This window comes from Thermobia domestica, chromosome 14, assembly GCF_964235325.1.
Source record: "Thermobia domestica chromosome 14, izTheDome1.hap1.1, whole genome shotgun sequence".
NCBI lineage: Eukaryota > Metazoa > Arthropoda > Insecta > Zygentoma > Lepismatidae > Thermobia > Thermobia domestica.
The window spans coordinates 186,740,757-186,764,241 of record NC_137467.1 but is presented as its reverse complement, the minus strand read 5'-3'; positions in this window follow the sequence as shown (position 1 = coordinate 186,764,241).

Sequence of the window (23,485 nt, the reverse complement as noted above, 5' to 3'; positions counted from 1 at the left end):
GATTCATCGTCTCAAGAATAGCCTCCTCCATTTCCGTGGCAGCTTTGATCAAAGCAGAATTTGTTAAAATTAGCCATATTCTGTTTGAACGTTCCTCGCCATAGAGCAAAAACAGTAACAGATAGAACATTTTTGTCCAAACGATTTACCGTCTCTAGGCAACATACCATAATTATTGTCAACACCCTACCGGAACAGGAAGTGGTTCAAATTAACTATTACTTCCTATCTCAATTCTTTTTTCCATAGATCAAAACAATAGGAGATATCAGGATACGTCTTTTTTTTTTACGATCAACAGGAAGTGGTTCCAATTAACTATCATTTCCAATTTCAATTCTTGTTTCCAGGAATCAAAACAATAAGAGATATCAAGATACGGCTTTTTTAAATATATCAGAGTCGTAAGGAAATGTTCCTCCAAGAATTCAGCATCCCAAGAATACTTTCCACCAATTCCCATTCAAAAAAGAAGTAGCTGAAGTTAGCCAAGCTCGGTTTCAACGTGTATTGCTACATGTTTAATCTATGCCGAAGAGTTTCAACTTGTTGCATATATTAGAGGAGTTTCCAGTACCAATACCAAACTAAAAGAAGTGAGTATCGTTTCACAGTATGAAACGAAGATTTCCAAACAATATGAATTCAATAGTGAAACTTGAAGTAGTGTTATCAACTGTCACAAAAGAAAATGTACGTTTTTCGTGGGATAGTATCTTTCTATCACCTCTCGATTTAATTAAATGTTTTAAAGGACAATCCCTAACCATAAATCGATAAATGTATTACCTCTCGTTTTGCAGCTCAGACAAGATACGATAGAAACAGGGACGTAGCCAGAGTTCTGAGTTTGGGGGGGCCATATATATATATATATATATATATATATATATATATATATATATATATATATATATATAGCGAGAGAGAGAGAGAGAGAGAGAGAGAGAGAGAGAGTACTCAGGATAATTCGCGGAAAATATCGTTTGGAAAACTCACCAATAGTTTGTCCTAAATTAAACTTTAACTACTCTTTCGAGGGTTAGAAATGTGAACCACTCCTGCGAAATGTGATAATGAAACAATAATTTAAAAATTATGTATTAATAATGTTTACTTATGCAAGAACATTATAAAACGCAATACTTGATACAAATACTTTTTGATAAATTTATACTTACCTTTTTGCCTTGAACCTTTATATACTTTGTAGCTTGAGAAAATAGTTACAAATAATATAGTAACAGACGTTTACTGCCCAAAAAATTCTGTGAGTTCCATGAGGCTACCTAAACTGAACACACAGGCTATCAAGACGTATATTTTAGTGTTAAAATGTAATATTCTACGTAGTTGAAGAAACATTATATACTAAACTAAATAAACTTCAATATAATTTCAACTAACTATCGTGTACATTTAATAAGCATTCACAAACTTTAGCATGTTTTTCAAAGATCGTGACTTCCTTTATATATTATACGGTAAACAATTATGGTCACATTTACTGACCAATTACCGTCAATTCTGGCTGCCAACCGATTACCCTAAAATTTACAGTACTACTGTAAAATGTATGGTTATAGGACACAAAAAGGCTGTATGTATGCCCTATTACCATAACTTTAATATAATATCGTAAATTTTAAGGTACTCGGTTGGCATTCAGAATTGATGGTAATCGGCCAATAAATGTGACCGTAATTTTTATAGTGTAGTACATTTTATTGTTCACAACATCGTTAACGTCTTCCATGCGTCTGAAACATAAATCAATATCCAAGAGGCCTACAATTACTTGAACTTCCGTGAACATAAAAAATCTAATCAACGAAGTCCTATAATAAAATAATACTTGGTAAAATATTGGCCTAATATTACAACACTATTTTTTTATGTTGTTCTTGCATTATCTGACAACGTTTTGCCTCACTGTATTTACAAATTACTTGCTGAACACAAACTGTGACGCCTATGCAACGACTTTGCGAATTTATCAATAATTTTATCTTCTTCATGCTTAGAGGCTATCTCTTGTTCTATTTCAAGTGCGGCTAACGCTGATGTTCTATCCTAACCAGACTTACAACTAAGATATGATTTGAACCTTTTATGCACGCTCAAAGAACACTCACAAGAAGCTGATGACACAGGTAGCATCAAGGCTATTTCCACCAAATTCGTAGTTGGAGGAAAATTGGCTTGGGCAGAGCAGCATGCAGGTCCGAGACAGGGCCGGCGCGAGGGGGGGTCGAGCCGTGCCACCGCCCAGGGCGGGAAGTCTGATGTGCGGTAAAATTTGAAAAAAGAAAAGAATACATGGGCGGCAAAATTTGGGAAAGAAAATAATAAAGGGGCGTCATGTGAAAGTACCGCCCAGGGCGGCAAAACTTCTAGCGCCGGCCCTGGTCCGAGATATTTGTAATTTCTTCCTTTTTCATAAGAGATTCTACATATTTTTATATATATATATATATAACAATGAATTCATGTTCAGGAAAATCTGTTTCGAATTGCGTAAAAGACTCTTCCGTTGCTTCCTTCATCAAGAACAGTTTTGATTTAGGATGACACGCTTGAATGCCACGAATTACAGATATATTTTCCTTACAGAATCGTCTGTCAAACTTGCTCGCAATGTTGTCAACCACTGGATATAGGAGTTTTGTACGAAAATTCTCTTCAGTATAACCCTGTGTTCTTTTCTTCGGAATACTACCCGAAACCAGAAAATCTTTTATACTACTATTATCTCGCTTTTCTCTGTTCTGTAGTTGATGAAAACATTCTACACAATTTTGTTTGACAAACTCCTATGCTTCAGTGTAGACACGCAATGAATGTTCCTCTGTTCTAAGTTATTTTATGTCTTCAACAACCGAACAAATAAGTAGCTGGGCGTTTGCTAGGGTAATATCTTCTACTTGTAGAAAATTATTCAAGTAATTCCCAAGATCTTATTAAAAAACAATCAAGCATAAAAGAGTTGCAAATGATTTCAGTTTGTTCGTAATACCCTCAGCTTCAGTAGTCTTCTTAGCATCCTTTCCCTCTAATGCAAAGATTATAGCTCCATCATTCTTTCTCATAGCATTCAGTGAATGAACATGTGAAGCGCAATGAATGCCTGAAAAACCAGGTATACTGGACTGCTCTAAACCTAATGCTGTCTTGAGCCTGCTGTATTCGTCTATGAGCTTTTGTGACGGAGAAATATTTATGTTAAGTCTGCAATAAATCAAATAAAGGTATTTGCTTTTTCGAAGGAACACACTTCTACAATAAATTTAACTGATGTGTATACAGTGGATATACAGTGCGATTAGATGAGGCGTCCGAAATTACTTTTGCACACCACCACCTATGTGGCCTCTCATAACGCTCCGCCCATGGTAAGCTTGCCCAATGCATTTTCAGTCCTTATTAACACCTACCGGTACAGAAGCCAAAGTTTCGATAATTGTTTTCGATATGTATTCAGCATTTACCTCACGAAGTTTAACAAATTTCAAAAAGTGCCCTATCGGTTGAGGATTTTTCACATATCTCACACAAACACTAACTTGTTCAGAAACATGAACATCTCGTGTTTCACAGCCATAACACTGAATTTTCCAGCGGCACTTACAATGACATTGATGATTTCCTCACCCCAGCAGAAGATAACTTCATTTTGAATTTCTGGGGATAAATAAGTGATATTCCTTGGCGCTGTATAATTCTTTAAAAAAGAGTCAAAACGTAACAACTCGAATGTTTGTAAGAAATTCCCTTTATTTAAAGTGCTGCTTTTCATTTTTTTTCTTAGTCATCGTTGCCTCGGAAAGCCAATCCCTATCGACCCAAATGGATCACAATCACCACTATACGCTTTAAGCACTCTCGATTGGTAGTTTTTCTTCTCTAGATGCGTGGTTTTGCAGATTCAGAACATCTCCAGTTTCTTTGGACCTCTGTAAGCAGTCATTCACATGAATGTTTTGCTGTGAGATGCTAGCAACTTCCTTATCAATACTGTCCGAATGAATATTTTCCTAAGCAACAACACGCACCTTATCAGTTTCGCTGCAAGTACTCACCAAATGCTTATCACTTTTTACGTGTGAAATAAAATATCCAGATTTTATAAATATCTCTATATTTAACTTATTTCAAGAATGCATGTAGCCCTATAGCAAACTTAACACTGTGCATTCCACGTTCAGTAAGAAAATAGATTCTTTCCCGCTCAGCCACAGTTGCCAGCGCCAGCACAGGTAGGGTATAAATAGTTTACATATTCTATCCTCCTCTGTTTTGCCAGAATCGCTGTTAAATATAATACAAATAAGGAAGTAAATCTACACTCAATACCTTCTTGTAAAACAGTTGAGTTGAGTTGATTTTAGTTTAGCGTCCCTTTCAGCAGCGAGGCTATATGAGACGTGAAAATACTGATTAACGTGGAATCCAAACCACATGAGCTCCCACCGGGAATCGAACCCAGGTCTCCCACGCCAAAAGCGCGTGCGCTTCTTGTAAAACAATTAAAATATAAGATAATATGTTGAAAAACCCAGCAATATGGGAGAGGTATTTTCCTAGCTTTGAGTCAAATCGACTTTTCATTTTTTTTTCTTAGTCGGTTATAGAAAGTGCATTCGTATAGCTTTTTAGCCTTAGTACTTCAAGGCGACTATAAGGCTGTAATCACTCTAAGGACTGGAAGAACCTCGCAATGCTAACAAAGTGACGGTGTAGAAGTCATTACCGTTCACTTTTCATGTTTAAGAAATACCTATAAATGGATTTTTAAAAAAAAACCTTTTCTTAGAAGTATGAATAATTTCGGTTTACTATGGATATTTCCTTCATTTATTGTCGGATAAAAACAATTTGTAACACATAATTTTAAATATATATATTTGGGGGGGCCAAGCCAAGATTTGGGGAGGCCGGTGCCCCCGGGCCCCCCTTAGCTACGTCCCTAGATAGAAATATCGTAAACCTTAATAGAAAGACAAAACAGCTACGTTCTTTTACAAGCTTCAAACGAATATTAGCAGTATATATTTACAGAGTAGGGAGTTTCTGCTACGTTATTCCGTAGTTCATTGGATGCCCCACCCAGATGCTATGTGAGCTTTGTGGTGGACAAATACCGTGTGCGTGGGAGTTTCCGGGGTGGTCCCGCTTCCTCCCACTGTTTTCATTCCACCAATTCATCCCATCATCATCCATACAGCCGTAGTTACCTAAAGAACGTATGACAAAGTCAAGTACTTGACCTACTAAGTAGAATTTGGTACGCTACCTTTAGACCACGGAGGCCAAAACCGTGAACTGGCGTGCTCATAAGATCAGTGCAATTTGTAATTATGTTCAATTAACAAGCCAAATACCAAATGATGTTACATGTTCCTGTATTCGTTATATCATAGTATGATACTACAAATATAACAAAATATTATGATAAAATAAATCACCAAGACGCCAGGGCGGATTAGGTGTTCCTGGAACGGTGGCTCAGTGATTGAGCGTTCACCACTGGTGGATGGGGTCCCTGGTTCGATCCCAGGTCTCGCCAAATGAAATTTGTGATGGACAAACACCGTGTGTGGGGGTTCTCGACGTTCTCCCGTTTCCTCCAACTTTATTAATTCCACCATTTCATTTCATTTATTCCACCAGCATCACCGTCTCCTTTAGCCTAGCCGGCATAACTGTGGGACGTAAAACTCAAAGATTTCATTTGCATTGTTTTGTTTTCGTATTACTAGTAATAGCAGTAGTGGTATTCGCTGTCGCATTAGTATAGTAATAAGTAGTAGCAGTAGTTGTAATAGTAACAGTAGTAGCAGTGGCGGCAATAGTGGAATTAGCACTAGCATTCGTAATCGCAATAGTAGTAATAGTATTAGAAGTAGTAGTTGCAGTGTTAGTATCACATACAGTGTAGAAGTTTTACATATCTTCTCTGTTACTTTTAATACATTAATAAGTGTAGTATAAGACTTTTACGTCCATGAGCTGTACTATTGTATAATAAACATGGCTGGACAGAGCAAGCACAAATAACAAATAGACAGACAGTATAGGGATATAGTAAACAAACCTTGAGTAACTTTTCACACGATTTTCCTATTTGAGAAGGACAAATAGACAGTGCAATATTGTGAAGATATGTGTATTTGGACCATATGGAAAAGTATCTTATTTTGAACAATGGGACATTTTATTTTAAAAGAACATTTCAGTCAAAAGCATCATCATTCGTTTCAAACTAAATCACCTATCGACTTTTTTTTCTAAGTTCATTTGCCTCTGCTGTCTGTCATTCATTTCTTATGTTGTAAATTTTTCAATTAATAAAATAACAGATTGCTTCCCCGTCCGCAATCCTATCATCACTTTACCTTGGTTAATCTACGAGCATGCACTTTTTTCATCGAAACGCAAATCAGAGTGAATAACCGAGGATATGAACCCGGAAGGAACGCCAGACAAAATGGATTGAGAGACTATTGGAAGGGACAGTCGATATGGAGCGAGAGAAGAGTTAGAATGTAGACCGCGAGCTTAATTTTGAAACTTACGATTGATAGCCTTGCTCTGTCTTATAGAGCACGTTCGTTTCGACTAGCGCCAGACAGCCATCTACGACGATGTATTGCTTTTGAAAAGAAGTTTTAAGTTTAACTAAAATCGCGGTCCTCGTAAAGTTGGCTTCTCAGTCCGGGTTTCGCCGACCCTTAATCTTGGTTACTTGGAGGAACGGCCAGCCAAACAGAGAGATGAACAAATGAAGGACCCGTTTTATAATGATATTTTTGATTGGTTATAAAACAAGGAAAAGAAAAATCCCAAAATTGAAAGACAAGCATTTTATTTTACGGTTAAAGAAGGAATCTTGTATAGAAAACAAAAAAACATCTAGTGGTATGAAATTTTTAGTTGCTGTACCTGTTTCATTACGCTATAAAGTTTTTGATGCGGCTCATACTTCTGCCATTGGTTCAAGTCACGGAGGCTTTTCTAAGACATATGATCTTTTAGTGAAATCTGTGTATTTCCCTAATATGAAACAATATATTTATCAGAAATGCAAAGAATGTTTAATTTGCCAGTCCAGCAAAAATAAACCTGGTTCTGCTTATGGTACATTGCAAACGTATCCTCAAGTGCCGCCCTTCTATCGCATTTTCGTAGACATTGGAGGGGTGTACTCCTCGAGTAATATTTTGAGACACAAGTATTTGATTGTCGTAGTCGATGCAGCTACTCGGTATAGTATTTGTGGTTCATTAGCAGATATAACAGCGTCTTCTGTAAGTAGTTTTCTCTATGAAAATGTAATTTTGAAATACGGTATTTTCAAAGAATTAGTCACAGACAAAGGTCCATGTTTTACAAGTAACCTATTCAAGGAGTTGTGTGCAATGATTGGAGCTAAGATTCGATTTGCAAATGTTCAAGCTCATTACGCTAACGGGACTGCTGAGATAGCTATCCGAAACATTGAACAGAGACTGAAATCTGCGTTGTGTAATAAAGATGAAGGAAAATGGGTCGAACTGCTGCCATCTATTGTGTTAGCCCACAATTTAACTGTTAACTTATCCTCTGGATACAGCCCCTTTGAACTTTTGCATGGATTCAGATGTAGAATGCTACACGAAGCAATTTTGGACACCCCTTGTCAATTTCAGGACAATGCTGAACGTTTACAGCAACTTGGAGAAATACGAGACAAAGCCCATGATAAATGGTTCCAGAGACATAAGACGACAACGAAATTTTATGACAAACGTCATTCGAAACCCAATTTCAAAGTCGGAGACAAGGTATGGATTTTGGACAGTACCATGAAGAAAGGATCCATCAGAGCTTTCAGTGGACGTTATTTTGGTCCAGGAATAATTCAAGATATTGACCACCCAAATTCCTATTTTGTTAAGTTCAGGACTGCGCGAGGAAGATTTAAGGTTGATTCCATTGCAGCACAGAGATTGAAGAAGTACTATGAGAAACAGGAGAAGGAAAACGAGGAAGAGGAAGAAGAAGATGACGTTGATTTGGATATACAAGACGTTGTCGAGGATGCTACTGCGAATGCCTGCTGTGCCGAAGTACAGGAAGAGAAACAGAAGAAAGAAAGAGAAAAAGAAGAACACTATGAGATTATTTTTAATCCTGCGGTGAACATGATAGAAAAAGAAGAAAATATTCCATCTGTGAATCTTCGTGAAGTTTTGATTGCCAACCAATTACCTACTTGGGCTGAAACAGGGAAGAATTGTTCCGGTTTGAAACCGAAGTTTGGTGCCAATTCTGCAATCAACAAGAAAATCAGTGTTTTTCGAGGAGATATTGCTATGATCAAAGCTGACGTCGTTGTCAACCCCACGAATGAATTACTCATTCCATTAGGAGGAGCAGACAGAAGTATCCAAGAAGCTGCAGGAGAAGAATTTCGTAAAGATTGCGAGAAAATACGTTCTTTAAAACCAGGACAAGTGAAGATTGCTCCAGGCTATAATCTCCCCGCTGATCATGTATTATTAACGTGTGGTCCTAGAGATGCGAACAAGAAGACTTTGGAGAATTGTTATAACAATTGTTTTGATTTTGTATTGAAAAATCAGTTTTCAACTGTGGCTTTTCCTTGCATCGTGCTGGCGCATTTCATTTCCCTAAGGAACCTGCTGCGAGAATTGCATTGTTGAATACACGAAAATTTTTAGAGGATCATGTGGACAACGTAGACCGTATTGTATTGTGTATTTTCGACAAGGAGAATTGGGATCTCTATCAGCGTCTTTTACCTGTGTATTTTCCCTTGGAAGAAGGAAAAGAAGTGGAAGCTGTTTCTCTGCAATGAAGTTTTTTTTTAGAAAAAAAAAGGAAAAAGAAGACGGTTCTCAAAGGAAGATTTGATGGATTAGGAACATCTGTGAAGTTGGTGACGAATTTTGTTTTGACACTGGCCATGTCATTATGGAATTTGTTTTGGTTTGTTTGTATTTCTAAGTCTTGCCGGCAATAACTATTACAACGAAGAGAAAGAGAAAAAGGAGTACTCATATAGACATCATTGTTTTTTTCAGTTACTTAGAACTGTTGGTTAACCTTGTAGAACACGTTCTTTTTCCTAGTCATCTTATCAACAGCTTATAAACTGTATAAATTAGTATCTAGGCGCCAGATCAACATCTTATTGATACATTATGTTTTGCAGAAGAAAACTAGGGAGATAGACGCGACTATGAATTGATATTTGTATACTATCTATGTTATGATAGTGAAGAAGGAATTCCTACGTTTTTTTTTTTTTGGCATTTTTCAAGATGCATTTTATAACCCAAATGTAGATGTAAAGAAGAATGAAGTTTTTCTTTTCCTGGATTTTTGATTCGATACTACGATTTGTTATTAGTTATTGGGAACATACTCAGTCAATGTATTCTTTTCAAAGGAATATACACTGTTATAACCTCTTGTGTGATTTTAGTGATCTTTTGGAATGATCAATTTTTCATCGTCTGCAGTGTATATAGTAAACTTGCGTATTTCATCATGAAGATGACTTGGGATTTATTCATGACGAAGATTTGTACTTATTTGATATATACTTTTGTATATTTGTAGATTTGACTTAATTCCACATTTTCCTGTGGGTATACGTACTTTTACTTTCATATAAGAAGAAAGAAGTTTCTTTTCTTTTAGCGCATAATTAGTTAGGGATTTAGGAATATGTTTGGTGATAGTCTGTCATGTTGATTTCTTTTGAGGTTTTAATAGCCGGTGCAGAGGGCTATAACTCTGTCAATACGTCGGTCATTGTAGAACTAAATTCTCTACAATTCGTTTTTCTAAAACCTGAAATCAACATTCTTTTGTGTTGTTTTATCTATTCTTTCTATGGGTAGCTACATTAATTTTTCTTCTACCGCGTAATGATTATTTTGATTATAGAGTTACAATTTTATTGGAATTGGAGTTTTATTTACTATATATAGATATATACGTATGGATTATGGTTTAGTTATTACTTTTGCTTTTTTCCCCCTGATTTTTCGTCGATTTTATTCATTCCATCATTTTATCCAATTATTGTCCCTATTTTCGTATATTACGTGTTTTGGGCAGTCATTGACTGTATCCCCTAAATTTTGTGATGTCACTACTACATACCTGTCTACCCTACTCCTATGATCTACTTGTACTGAATGAACTTTCCAGTTATGTGATGTGTAAGGACATTGTACCTGTGATTTCCAGACCTACATTTGTGCTTAGTGATGCTGTGTTTACAACATCGACGTTGCTGTGCTTACGTCATTTGGCATTGACTGTTCTGCTATCAACTGTGTTAGTGTGTGAAAAATTTCTGCTGTACTCATCATTTCTTATCATATGATTCTTTCCAGACTATATTTGCTGCTGTGTTTTTATCATGAAGACTGAATGGAACTACAAAGATGCTAATGTTTTTTTTTTAAAACAGAAATTTAAAAAGTAATGTTTTTGTCTGTCTCCGAAATGTTTTCATTCGGGACTTTGATTTCAGGGGGAGAGATGTGAAGATATGTGTATTTGGACCATAAGGAAAAGTATCTTATTTTGAACAATGGGACATTTTATTTTAAAAGAACATTTCAGTCAAAAGCATCATCATTCGTTTCAAACTAAATCACCTATCGACTTTTTTTTTCTAAGTTCATTTGCCTCTGCTGTCTGTCATTCATTTCTTATGTTGTAAATTTTTCAATTAATAAAATAACAGATTGCTTCCCCGTCCGCAATCCTATCATCACTTTACCTTGGTTAATCTACGAGCATGCACTTTTTTCATCGAAACGCAAATCAGAGTGAATAACCGAGGATATGAACCCGGAAGGAACGCCAGACAAAATGGATTGAGAGACTATTGGAAGGGACAGTCGATATGGAGCGAGAGAAGAGTTAGAATGTAGACCGCAAGCTTAATTTTGAAACTTACGATTGATAGCCTTGCTCTGTCTTATAGAGCACGTTCGTTTCGACTAGCGCCAGACAGCCATCTACGACGATGTATTGCTTTTGAAAAGAAGTTTTAAGTTTAACTAAAATCGCGGTCCTCGTAAAGTTGGCTTCTCAGTCCGGGTTTCGCCGACCCTTAATCTTGGTTACTTGGAGGAACGGCCAGCCAAACAGAGAGATGAACAAATGAAGGACCCGTTTTATAATGATATTTTTGATTGGTTATAAAACAAGGAAAAGAAAAATCCCAAAATTGAAAGACAAGCATTTTATTTTACGGTTAAAGAAGGAATCTTGTATAGAAAACAAAAAACATCTAGTGGTATGAAATTTTTAGTTGCTGTACCTGTTTCATTACGCTATAAAGTTTTTGGTGCGGCTCATACTTCTGCCATTGGTTCAAGTCACGGAGGCTTTTCTAAGACATATGATCTTTTAGTGAAATCTGTGTATTTCCCTAATATGAAACAATATATTTATCAGAAATGCAAAGAATGTTTAATTTGCCAGTCCAGCAAAAATAAACCTGGTTCTGCTTATGGTACATTGCAAACGTATCCTCAAGTGCCGCCCTTCTATCGCATTTTCGTAGACATTGGAGGGGTGTACTCCTCGAGTAATATTTTGAGACACAAGTATTTGATTGTCGTAGTCGATGCAGCTACTCGGTATAGTATTTGTGGTTCATTAGCAGATATAACAGCGTCTTCTGTAAGTAGTTTTCTCTATGAAAATGTAATTTTGAAATACGGTATTTTCAAAGAATTAGTCACAGACAAAGGTCCATGTTTTACAAGTAACCTATTCAAGGAGTTGTGTGCAATGATTGGAGCTAAGATTCGATTTGCAAATGTTCAAGCTCATTACGCTAACGGGACTGCTGAGATAGCTATCCGAAACATTGAACAGAGACTGAAATCTGCGTTGTGTAATAAAGATGAAGGAAAATGGGTCGAACTGCTGCCATCTATTGTGTTAGCCCACAATTTAACTGTTAACTTATCCTCTGGATACAGCCCCTTTGAACTTTTGCATGGATTCAGATGTAGAATGCTACACGAAGCAATTTTGGACACCCCTTGTCAATTTCAGGACAATGCTGAACGTTTACAGCAACTTGGAGAAATACGAGACAAAGCCCATGATAAATGGTTCCAGAGACATAAGACGACAACGAAATTTTATGACAAACGTCATTCGAAACCCAATTTCAAAGTCGGAGACAAGGTATGGATTTTGGACAGTACCATGAAGAAAGGATCCATCAGAGCTTTCAGTGGACGTTATTTTGGTCCAGGAATAATTCAAGATATTGACCACCCAAATTCCTATTTTGTTAAGTTCAGGACTGCGCGAGGAAGATTTAAGGTTGATTCCATTGCAGCACAGAGATTGAAGAAGTACTATGAGAAACAGGAGAAGGAAAACGAGGAAGAGGAAGAAGAAGATGACGTTGATTTGGATATACAAGACGTTGTCGAGGATGCTACTGCGAATGCCTGCTGTGCCGAAGTACAGGAAGAGAAACAGAAGAAAGAAAGAGAAAAAGAAGAACACTATGAGATTATTTTTAATCCTGCGGTGAACATGATAGAAAAAGAAGAAAATATTCCATCTGTGAATCTTCGTGAAGTTTTGATTGCCAACCAATTACCTACTTGGGCTGAAACAGGGAAGAATTGTTCCGGTTTGAAACCGAAGTTTGGTGCCAATTCTGCAATCAACAAGAAAATCAGTGTTTTTCGAGGAGATATTGCTATGATCAAAGCTGACGTCGTTGTCAACCCCACGAATGAATTACTCATTCCATTAGGAGGAGCAGACAGAAGTATCCAAGAAGCTGCAGGAGAAGAATTTCGTAAAGATTGCGAGAAAATACGTTCTTTAAAACCAGGACAAGTGAAGATTGCTCCAGGCTATAATCTCCCCGCTGATCATGTATTATTAACGTGTGGTCCTAGAGATGCGAACAAGAAGACTTTGGAGAATTGTTATAACAATTGTTTTGATTTTGTATTGAAAAATCAGTTTTCAACTGTGGCTTTTCCTTGCATCGTGCTGGCGCATTTCATTTCCCTAAGGAACCTGCTGCGAGAATTGCATTGTTGAATACACGAAAATTTTTAGAGGATCATGTGGACAACGTAGACCGTATTGTATTGTGTATTTTCGACAAGGAGAATTGGGATCTCTATCAGCGTCTTTTACCTGTGTATTTTCCCTTGGAAGAAGGAAAAGAAGTGGAAGCTGTTTCTCTGCAATGAAGTTTTTTTTTAGAAAAAAAAAGGAAAAAGAAGACGGTTCTCAAAGGAAGATTTGATGGATTAGGAACATCTGTGAAGTTGGTGACGAATTTTGTTTTGACACTGGCCATGTCATTATGGAATTTGTTTTGGTTTGTTTGTATTTCTAAGTCTTGCCGGCAATAACTATTACAACGAAGAGAAAGAGAAAAAGGAGTACTCATATAGACATCATTGTTTTTTTCAGTTACTTAGAACTGTTGGTTAACCTTGTAGAACACGTTCTTTTTCCTAGTCATCTTATCAACAGCTTATAAACTGTATAAATTAGTATCTAGGCGCCAGATCAACATCTTATAGATACATTATGTTTTGCAGAAGAAAACTAGGGAGATAGACGCGACTATGAATTGATATTTGTATACTATCTATGTTATGATAGTGAAGAAGGAATTCCTACGTTTTTTTTTGGCATTTTTCAAGATGCATTTTATAACCCAAATGTGGATGTAAAGAAGAATGAAGTTTTTCTTTTCCTGGATTTTTGATTCGATACTACGATTTGTTATTAGTTATTGGGAACATACTCAGTCAATGTATTCTTTTCAAAGGAATATACACTGTTATAACCTCTTGTGTGATTTTAGTGATCTTTTGGAATGATCAATTTTTCATCGTCTGCAGTGTATATAGTAAACTTGCGTATTTCATCATGAAGATGACTTGGGATTTATTCATGACGAAGATTTGTACTTATTTGATATATACTTTTGTTTATTTGTAGATTTGACTTAATTCCACATTTTCCTGTGGGTATACGTACTTTTACTTTCATATAAGAAGAAAGAAGTTTCTTTTCTTTTAGCGCATAATTAGTTAGGGATTTAGGAATATGTTTGGTGATAGTCTGTCATGTTGATTTCTTTTGAGGTTTTAATAGCCGGTGCAGAGGGCTATAACTCTGTCAATACGTCGGTCATTGTAGAACTAAATTCTCTACAATTCGTTTTTCTAAAACCTGAAATCAACATTCTTTTGTGTTGTTTTATCTATTCTTTCTATGGGTAGCTACATTAATTTTTCTTCTACCGCGTAATGATTATTTTGATTATAGAGTTACAATTTTATTGGAATTGGAGTTTTTATTTACTATATATAGATATATACGTATGGATTATGGTTTAGTTATTACTTTTGCTTTTTTCCCCCTGATTTTTCGTCGATTTTATTCATTCCATCATTTTATCCAATTATTGTCCCTATTTTCGTATATTACGTGTTTTGGGCAGTCATTGACTGTATCCCCTAAATTTTGTGATGTCACTACTACATACCTGTCTACCCTACTCCTATGATCTACTTGTACTGAATGAACTTTCTAGTTATGTGATGTGTAAGGACATTGTATCTGTGATTTCCAGACCTACATTTGTGCTTAGTGATGCTGTGTTTACAACATCGACGTTGCTGTGCTTACGTCATTTGGCATTGACTGTTCTGCTATCAACTGTGTTAGTGTGTGAAAAATTTCTGCTGTACTCATCATTTCTTATCATATGATTCTTTCCAGACTATATTTGCTGCTGTGTTTTTATCATGAAGACTGAATGGAACTACAAAGATGCTAATGTTTTTTTTTTAAACAGAAATTTAAAAAGTAATGTTTTTGTCTGTCTCCGAAATGTTTTCATTCGGGACTTTGATATCAGGGGGGGGGATGTGAAGATATGTGTATTTGGACCATAAGGAAAAGTATCTTATTTTAAACAATGGGACATTTTATTTTAAAAGAACATTTCAGTCAAAAGCATCATCATTCGTTTCAAACTAAATCACCTATCGACTTTTTTTTCTAAGTTCATTTGCCTCTGCTGTCTGTCATTCATTTCTTATGTTGTAAATTTTTCAATTAATAAAATAACAGATTGCTTCCCCGTCCGCAATCCTATCATCACTTTACCTTGGTTAATCTACGAGCATGCACTTTTTTCATCGAAACGCAAATCAGAGTGAATAACCGAGGATATGAACCCGGAAGGAACGCCAGACAAAATGGATTGAGAGACTATTGGAAGGGACAGTCGATATGGAGCGAGAGAAGAGTTAGAATGTAGACCGCAAGCTTAATTTTGAAACTTACGATTGATAGCCTTGCTCTGTCTTATAGAGCACGTTCGTTTCGACTAGCGCCAGACAGCCATCTACGACGATGTATTGCTTTTGAAAAGAAGTTTTAAGTTTAACTAAAATCGCGGTCCTCGTAAAGTTGGCTTCTCAGTCCGGGTTTCGCCGACCCTTAATCTTGGTTACTTGGAGGAACGGCCAGCCAAACAGAGAGATGAACAAATGAAGGACCCGTTTTATAATGATATTTTTGATTGGTTATAAAACAAGGAAAAGAAAAATCCCAAAATTGAAAGACAAGCATTTTATTTTACGGTTAAAGAAGGAATCTTGTATAGAAAACAAAAAACATCTAGTGGTATGAAATTTTTAGTTGCTGTACCTGTTTCATTACGCTATAAAGTTTTTGATGCGGCTCATACTTCTGCCATTGGTTCAAGTCACGGAGGCTTTTCTAAGACATATGATCTTTTAGTGAAATCTGTGTATTTCCCTAATATGAAACAATATATTTATCAGAAATGCAAAGAATGTTTAATTTGCCAGTCCAGCAAAAATAAACCTGGTTCTGCTTATGGTACATTGCAAACGTATCCTCAAGTGCCGCCCTTCTATCGCATTTTCGTAGACATTGGAGGGGTGTACTCCTCGAGTAATATTTTGAGACACAAGTATTTGATTGTCGTAGTCGATGCAGCTACTCGGTATAGTATTTGTGGTTCATTAGCAGATATAACAGCGTCTTCTGTAAGTAGTTTTCTCTATGAAAATGTAATTTTGAAATACGGTATTTTCAAAGAATTAGTCACAGACAAAGGTCCATGTTTTACAAGTAACCTATTCAAGGAGTTGTGTGCAATGATTGGAGCTAAGATTCGATTTGCAAATGTTCAAGCTCATTACGCTAACGGGACTGCTGAGATAGCTATCCGAAACATTGAACAGAGACTGAAATCTGCGTTGTATAATAAAGATGAAGGAAAATGGGTCGAACTGCTGCCATCTATTGTGTTAGTCCACAATTTAACTGTTAACTTATCCTCTGGATACAGCCCCTTTGAACTTTTGCATGGATTCAGATGTAGAATGCTACACGAAGCAATTTTGGACACCCCTTGTCAATTTCAGGACAATGCTGAACGTTTACAGCAACTTGGAGAAATACGAGACAAAGCCCATGATAAATGGTTCCAGAGACATAAGACGACAACGAAATTTTATGACAAACGTCATTCGAAACCCAATTTCAAAGTCGGAGACAAGGTATGGATTTTGGACAGTACCATGAAGAAAGGATCCATCAGAGCTTTCAGTGGACGTTATTTTGGTCCAGGAATAATTCAAGATATTGACCACCCAAATTCCTATTTTGTTAAGTTCAGGACTGCGCGAGGAAGATTTAAGGTTGATTCCATTGCAGCACAGAGATTGAAGAAGTACTATGAGAAACAGGAGAAGGAAAACGAGGAAGAGGAAGAAGAAGATGACGTTGATTTGGATATACAAGACGTTGTCGAGGATGCTACTGCGAATGCCTGCTGTGCCGAAGTACAGGAAGAGAAACAGAAGAAAGAAAGAGAAAAAGAAGAACACTATGAGATTATTTTTAATCCTGCGGTGAACATGATAGAAAAAGAAGAAAATATTCCATCTGTGAATCTTCGTGAAGTTTTGATTGCCAACCAATTACCTACTTGGGCTGAAACAGGGAAGAATTGTTCCGGTTTGAAACCGAAGTTTGGTGCCAATTCTGCAATCAACAAGAAAATCAGTGTTTTTCGAGGAGATATTGCTATGATCAAAGCTGACGTCGTTGTCAACCCCAAAATGAATTACTCATTCCATTAGGAGGAGCAGACAGAAGTATCCAAGAAGCTGCAGGAGAAGAATTTCGTAAAGATTGCGAGAAAATACGTTCTTTAAAACCAGGACAAGTGAAGATTGCTCCAGGCTATAATCTCCCCGCTGATCATGTATTATTAACGTGTGATCCTAGAGATGCGAACAAGAAGACTTTGGAGAATTGTTATAACAATTGTTTTGATTTTGTATTGAAAAATCAGTTTTCAACTGTGGCTTTTCCTTGCATCGTGCTGGCGCATTTCATTTCCCTAAGGAACCTGCTGCGAAAATTGCATTTTTGAATACACGAAAATTTTTAGAGGATCATGTGGACAATGTAGACCGTATTGTATTGTGTATTTTCGACAAGGAGAATTGGGATCTCTATCAGCGTCTTTTACCTGTGTATTTTCCCTTGGAAGAAGTAAAAGAAGTGGAAGCTGTTTCTCTGCAATGAAGTTTTTTTTTTTTAGAAAAAAAAGGAAAAAGAAGACGGTTCTCAAAGGAAGATTTGATGGATTAGGAACATCTGTGAAGTTGGTGACGAATTTTGTTTTGACACTGGCCATGTCATTATGGAATTTGTTTTGGTTTGTTTGTATTTCTAAGTCTTGCCGGCAATAACTATTACAACGAAGAGAAAGAGAAAAAGGAGTACTCATATAGACATCATTGTTTTTTTCAGTTACTTAGAACTGTTGGTTAACCTTGTAGAACACGTTCTTTTTCCTAGTCATCTTATCAACAGCTTATAAACTGTATAAATTAGTATCTAGGCGCCAGATCAACATCTTATTGATACATTATGTTTTGCAGAAGAAAACTAGGGAGATAGACGCGACTATGAATTGATATTTGTATACTATCTATGTTATGATAGTGAAGAAGGAATTCCTACGTTTTTTTTTTGGCATTTTTCAAGATGCATTTTATAACCCAAATGTGGATGTAAAGAAGAATGAAGTTTTTCTTTTCCTGGATTTTTGATTCGATACTACGATTTGTTATTAGTTATTGGGAACATACTCAGTCAATGTATTCTTTTCAAAGGAATATACACTGTTATAACCTCTTGTGTGATTTTAGTGATCTTTTGGAATGATCAATTTTTCATCGTCTGCAGTGTATATAATAAACTTGCGTATTTCATCATGAAGATGACTTGGGATTTATTCATGACGAAGATTTGTACTTATTTGATATATACTTTTGTATATTTGTAGATTTGACTTAATTCCACATTTTCCTGTGGGTATACGTACTTTTACTTTCATATAAGAAGAAAGAAGTTTCTTTTCTTTTAGCGCATAATTAGTTAGGGATTTAGGTATATGTTTGATGATAGTCTGTCATGTTGATTTCTTTTGAGGTTTTAATAGCCGGTGCAGAGGGCTATAACTCTGTCAATACGTCGGTCATTGTAGAACTAAATTCTCTACAATTCGTTTTTCTAAAACCTGAAATCAACATTCTTTTGTGTTGTTTTATCTATTCTTTCTATGGGTAGCTACATTAATTTTTCTTCTACCGCGTAATGATTATTTTGATTATAGAGTTACAATTTTATTGGAATTGGAGTTTTTATTTACTATATATAGATATATACGTATGGATTATGGTTTAGTTATTACTTTTGCTTTTTTCCCCCTGATTTTTCGTCGATTTTATTCATTCCATCATTTTATCCAATTATTGTCCCTATTTTCGTATATTACGTGTTTTGGGCAGTCATTGACTGTATCCCCTAAATTTTGTGATGTCACTACTACATACCTGTCTACCCTACTCCTATGATCTACTTGTACTGAATGAACTTTCCAGTTATGTGATGTGTAAGGACATTGTACCTGTGATTTCCAGACCTACATTTGTGCTTAGTGATGCTGTGTTTACAACATCGACGTTGCTGTGCTTACGTCATTTGGCATTGACTGTTCTGCTATCAACTGTGTTAGTGTGTGAAAAATTTCTGCTGTACTCATCATTTCTTATCATATGATTCTTTCCAGACTATATTTGCTGCTGTGTTTTTATCATGAAGACTGAATGGAACTACAAAGATGCTAATGTTTTTTTTTAAAACAGAAATTTTAAAAAGTAATGTTTTTGTCTGTCTCCGAAATGTTTTCATTCGGGACTTTGATTTCAGGGGGGGGGGATGTGAAGATTTGTGTATTTGGACCATATGGAAAAGTATCTTATTTTGAACAATGGGACATTTTATTTTAAAAGAACATTTCAGTTAAAAGCATCATCATTCGTTTCAAACTAAATCACCTATCGACTTTTTTTTTCTAAGTTCATTTGCCTCTGCTGTCTGTCATTCATTTCTTATGTTGTAAATTTTTCAATTAATAAAATAACAGATTACTTCCCCGTCCGCATTCCTATCATCACTTTACCTTGGTTAATCTACGAGCATGCACTTTTTTCATCGAAACGCAAATCAGAGTGAATAACCGAGGATATGAACCCGGAAGGAACGCCAGACAAAATGGATTGAGAGACTATTGGAAGGGACAGTCGATATGGAGCGAGAGAAGAGTTGGAATGTAGACCGCGAGCTTAATTTTGAAACTTACGATTGATAGCCTTGCTCTGTCTTATAGAGCACGTTCGTTTCGACTAGCGCCAGACAGCCATCTACGACGATGTATTGCTTTTGAAAAGAAGTTTTAAGTTTAACTAAAATCGCGGTCCTCGTAAAGTTGGCTTCTCAGTCCGGGTTTCGCCGACCCTTAATCTTGGTTACTTGGAGGAACGGCCAGCCAAACAGAGAGATGAACAAATGAAGGACCCGTTTTATAATGATATTTTTGATTGGTTATAAAACAAGGAAAAGAAAAATCCCAAAATTGAAAGACAAGCATTTTATTTTACGGTTAAAGAAGGAATCTTGTATAGAAAACAAAAAACATCTAGTGGTATGAAATTTTTAGTTGCTGTACCTGTTTCATTACGCTATAAAGTTTTTGATGCGGCTCATACTTCTGCCATTGGTTCAAGTCACGGAGGCTTTTCTAAGACATATGATCTTTTAGTGAAATCTGTGTATTTCCCTAATATGAAACAATATATTTATCAGAAATGCAAAGAATGTTTAATTTGCCAGTCCAGCAAAAATAAACCTGGTTCTGCTTATGGTACATTGCAAACGTATCCTCAAGTGCCGCCCTTCTATCGCATTTTCGTAGACATTGGAGGGGTGTACTCCTCGAGTAATATTTTGAGACACAAGTATTTGATTGTCGTAGTCGATGCAGCTACTCGGTATAGTATTTGTGGTTCATTAGCAGATATAACAGCGTCTTCTGTAAGTAGTTTTCTCTATGAAAATGTAATTTTGAAATACGGTATTATCAAAGAATTAGTCACAGACAAAGGTCCATGTTTTACAAGTAACCTATTCAAGGAGTTGTGTGCAATGATTGGAGCTAAGATTCGATTTGCAAATGTTCAAGCTCATTACGCTAACGGGACTGCTGAGATAGCTATCCGAAACATTGAACAGAGACTGAAATCTGCGTTGTGTAATAAAGATGAAGGAAAATGGGTCGAACTGCTGCCATCTATTGTGTTAGCCCACAATTTAACTGTTAACTTATCCTCTGGATACAGCCCCTTTGAACTTTTGCATGGATTCAGATGTAGAATGCTACACGAAGCAATTTTGGACACCCCTTGTCAATTTCAGGACAATGCTGAACGTTTACAGCAACTTGGAGAAATACGAGACAAAGCCCATGATAAATGGTTCCAGAGACATAAGACGACAACGAAATTTTATGACAAACGTCATTCGAAACCCAATTTCAAAGTCGGAGACAAGGTATGGATTTTGGACAGTACCATGAAGAAAGGATCCATCAGAGCTTTCAGTGGACGTTATTTTGGTCCAGGAATAATTCAAGATATTGACCACCCAAATTCCTATTTTGTTAAGTTCAGGACTGCGCGAGGAAGATTTAAGGTTGATTCCATTGCAGCACAGAGATTGAAGAAGTACTATGAGAAACAGGAGAAGGAAAACGAGGAAGAGGAAGAAGAAGATGACGTTGATTTGGATATACAAGACGTTGTCGAGGATGCTACTGCGAATGCCTGCTGTGCCGAAGTACAGGAAGAGAAACAGAAGAAAGAAAGAGAAAAAGAAGAACACTATGAGATTATTTTTAATCCTGCGGTGAACATGATAGAAAAAGAAGAAAATATTCCATCTGTGAATCTTCGTGAAGTTTTGATTGCCAACCAATTACCTACTTGGGCTGAAACAGGGAAGAATTGTTCCGGTTTGAAACCGAAGTTTGGTGCCAATTCTGCAATCAACAAGAAAATCAGTGTTTTTCGAGGAGATATTGCTATGATCAAAGCTGACGTCGTTGTCAACCCCACGAATGAATTACTCATTCCATTAGGAGGAGCAGACAGAAGTATCCAAGAAGCTGCAGGAGAAGAATTTCGTAAAGATTGCGAGAAAATACGTTCTTTAAAACCAGGACAAGTGAAGATTGCTCCAGGCTATAATCTCCCCGCTGATCATGTATTATTAACGTGTGGTCCTAGAGATGCGAACAAGAAGACTTTGGAGAATTGTTATAACAATTGTTTTGATTTTGTATTGAAAAATCAGTTTTCAACTGTGGCTTTTCCTTGCATCGTGCTGGCGCATTTCATTTCCCTAAGGAACCTGCTGCGAGAATTGCATTGTTGAATACACGAAAATTTTTAGAGGATCATGTGGACAACGTAGACCGTATTGTATTGTGTATTTTCGACAAGGAGAATTGGGATCTCTATCAGCGTCTTTTACCTGTGTATTTTCCCTTGGAAGAAGGAAAAGAAGTGGAAGCTGTTTCTCTGCAATGAAGTTTTTTTTTAGAAAAAAAAAGGAAAAAGAAGACGGTTCTCAAAGGAAGATTTGATGGATTAGGAACATCTGTGAAGTTGGTGACGAATTTTGTTTTGACACTGGCCATGTCATTATGGAATTTGTTTTGGTTTGTTTGTATTTCTAAGTCTTGCCGGCAATAACTATTACAACGAAGAGAAAGAGAAAAAGGAGTACTCATATAGACATCATTGTTTTTTTCAGTTACTTAGAACTGTTGGTTAACCTTGTAGAACACGTTCTTTTTCCTAGTCATCTTATCAACAGCTTATAAACTGTATAAATTAGTATCTAGGCGCCAGATCAACATCTTATAGATACATTATGTTTTGCAGAAGAAAACTAGGGAGATAGACGCGACTATGAATTGATATTTGTATACTATCTATGTTATGATAGTGAAGAAGGAATTCCTACGTTTTTTTTTTGGCATTTTTCAAGATGCATTTTATAACCCAAATGTGGATGTAAAGAAGAATGAAGTTTTTCTTTTCCTGGATAACGATTTGTTATTAGTTATTGGGAACATACTCAGTCAATGTATTCTTTTCAAAGGAATATACACTGTTATAACCTCTTGTGTGATTTTAGTGATCTTTTGGAATGATCAATTTTTCATCGTCTGCAGTGTATATAGTAAACTTGCGTATTTCATCATGAAGATGGCTTGGGATTTATTCATGACGAAGATTTGTACTTATTTGATATATACTTTTGTTTATTTGTAGATTTGACTTAATTCCACATTTTCCTGTGGGTATACGTACTTTTACTTTCATATAAGAAGAAAGAAGTTTCTTTTCTTTTAGCGCATAATTAGTTAGGGATTTAGGAATATGTTTGGTGATAGTCTGTCATGTTGATTTCTTTTGAGGTTTTAATAGCCGGTGCAGAGGGCTATAACTCTGTCAATACGTCGGTCATTGTAGAACTAAATTCTCTACAATTCGTTTTTCTAAAACCTGAAATCAACATTCTTTTGTGTTGTTTTATCTATTCTTTCTATGGGTAGCTACATTAATTTTTCTTCTACCGCGTAATGATTATTTTGATTATAGAGTTACAATTTTATTGGAATTGGAGTTTTTATTTACTATATATAGATATATACGTATGGATTATGGTTTAGTTATTACTTTTGCTTTTTTCCCCCTGATTTTTCGTCGATTTTATTCATTCCATCATTTTATCCAATTATTGTCCCTATTTTCGTATATTACGTGTTTTGGGCAGTCATTGACTGTATCCCCTAAATTTTGTGATGTCACTACTACATACCTGTCTACCCTACTCCTATGATCTACTTGTACTGAATGAACTTTCTAGTTATGTGATGTGTAAGGACATTGTACCTGTGATTTCCAGACCTACATTTGTGCTTAGT